The sequence below is a fragment of the Theobroma cacao genome, unplaced genomic scaffold, assembly GCF_053813885.1.
Source record: "Theobroma cacao isolate CCN51 unplaced genomic scaffold, ASM5381388v1 tig067, whole genome shotgun sequence".
Taxonomy (NCBI): domain Eukaryota; kingdom Viridiplantae; phylum Streptophyta; class Magnoliopsida; order Malvales; family Malvaceae; genus Theobroma; species Theobroma cacao.
This window is the reverse complement of record NW_028291778.1, coordinates 27501-29970: the sequence shown is the minus strand read 5'-3', so window position 1 is coordinate 29970 and position 2470 is coordinate 27501.

Here is a 2470-nt window from a genome sequence, read left to right as displayed (position 1 = left end):
TGGGGGGGGAGGGTGGACGTGGGGCACGGCGAGGAGGGCGGCGGGGCCGTGATGGGGACGTAGGGGACGAGGGGCGCGCACATGCGGCGGGTGTGGGCTCGGCTTGTCCAAGGCCTCGCCCCGCCGGTCGGGCAACATCGTGAAGAACCCTGGCGGGGGGGACGGGGCCGGTCACCGGATGTCACGGCCCGAAGGCATGGGCGCGCCCGATAATCGAAGGGAGGGAGGGACGTAGATGACCGAAGGGCGCGCACATGCCAACAGGTCGCTACTGGCTCGACTTGTCCAAGGACCCGCCCCGCCGCTCGGGCAACATCATGAAGAACCTCGCGGGGGGACGGGACCGGTCGCCGGACTTCACGGCCGGAAGGCATGGGCGCGACCAGGCTATTACCGGGAGGGACTTTGTCCCTGGTGTGCGGGCACGCCTGGCCCATGCCGCACACCCCCCCGCCAGGCAGCGCCCGGGCGGGTGGGGGGGGGCGGGGACTGCCCCCCCTTAAAGAGCTAACGAACTTTTCCAGGCCCTGCCACCAGTAGACATTGAAGTGTCTGAAATGGGGGACACTTTTTTCTTTCGGCTATAAAATCCTCTGTGGCTGGAATTTTGATCTGATTTTTTGCAGTGATGCCAACAAAAAATACAAGGAAGGGGTGGACAAAATTTGAGGGGCCTAACTCCGAGCGAAAAAAATTTAAAAATTCTCGAACCCCGAGAAACGCCGAAAATCGTAAAAATTAGGAAACGGCTCATCGGGGCATGAAACTTCACCCAAAGGCTCCTGGGACCCATATAACGAATTTACAAGCCATAAAAAATGGGGTGGTGCTTGCAAAAAAACATGGCACAACAGAAGCTCTCGTGACGGGGCCCCGGGGGCACTGGCTGCTTGGCGGGCAGCAGCAGCAGCAAGCTCGGGCGAGGTGCCAGGCAGCAGCGGCGGCAAGACCGACCTGGGCTGCTGGCAGGCAGCAGCAGCATCGGCACCAAGCTCGGGCTGTGTGGTGCAAGGCAGCAGCAAGGCCGACCCCTTGGCTGCTGGCAGGCAGCAGCATCGGCACCAAGCTCGGCCCGTGTGCCAGGCATCAGCGGCAGCGAGGCCGACCTTGGCTGCTGGCTGGCAGCGGCATCGGCACCGAGCACGGGCTGTGTGCCAGGCAGCAGCAGAAGCGAGACCGACCTTGGCCGCTGGCAGGCAACAGCAGCGTCGGCACCAAGCACGGGCTGTGCGGTGCCCGGCTGCGGCAGAGGCACCGAGCCCGGGCTGTGTGCCAGGCAGCAGCAGCAGCAAGACCGACCTTCCAGCGGCACCAAGCTCGGGCTGTGTGGTGCAAGGCAGCAGCAAGGCCGACCCTTGGCTGCTGGCAGGCAGCAGCATCGGCACCAAGCTCGGCCCGTGTGCCAGGCATCAGCGGCAGCGAGGCCGACCTTGGCTGCTGGCTGGCAGCGGCATCGGCACCGAGCACGGGCTGTGTGCCAGGCAGCAGCAGAAGCGAGACCGACCTTGGCCGCTGCCAAGCAACAGCAGCATCGGCACCAAGCTCGGGCTATGTGGTGCCCGGCTGCGGCAGAGGCACCAAGCCCGGGCTGTGTGCCAGGCAGCAGCATCGGCACCAAGCTGGGGCTGTGTGCCAGGCAGCAGCATCGGCACCAAGCTGGGGCTGTGTGCCAGGCATCAGCAGCAGCAAGGCCGACCTTGGCTGCGGGCAGGCAGCAGCAGCGGCACCAAGCTCGGGCTGTGTGGTGCCAGGCAGCAGCAAGGCCGACCCTTGGCTGCTGGCAGGCAGCAGCATCGGCACCAAGCTATGCCCGTGTGCCAGGCATCAGCGGCAGCGAGGCCGACCTTGGCTGCTGGCTGGCAGCGGCATCGGCACCAAGCACGGGCTGTGTGCCAGGCAGCAGCAGAAGCGAGACCGACCTTGGCCGCTGCCAGGCAACAGCAGCATCGGCACCAAGCTCGGGCTGTGTGCCAGGCATCAGCGGCAGCAAGACCGACCCTTGGCCGCTGGCTGGCAGCAGCAGCGGCACCAAGCTCGAGCCATGTGGTGCCAGGCAGCAGCGGCAGCAAGGCCGACCTTGGCCGCTGGCAGGCAGCAGCAGCGGCACCAAGGTCGGGCTATGTGGTGCCAGGCAGCAGCAGCAGCAAGGCCGACCTTGGCCGCTGGAGGGCAGCAGCAGCGGCACCAAGCTCGGGCTGTGTGCCAGGCATCAGCAGCGGCAAGACCGACCCTTGGCTGCTGGCTGGCAGCAGCAGCGGCACCAAGCTCGGGCTATGTGGTGCCAGGCAGCAGCAAAGCCGACCCTTGGCCGCTGGAAGGCAGCGGCAGCGGCACCAAGCTCGGGCTGCCTGCCAGGCAGCAGCAGCAGCAAGACCGACCTTCCAGCGGCACCAAGCTCGGGCTATGTGGTGCCAGGCAGCAGCAGCAGCAGCAAGGCCGACCTTGGCTGCTGGCAGGCAGCAGCAGCGGC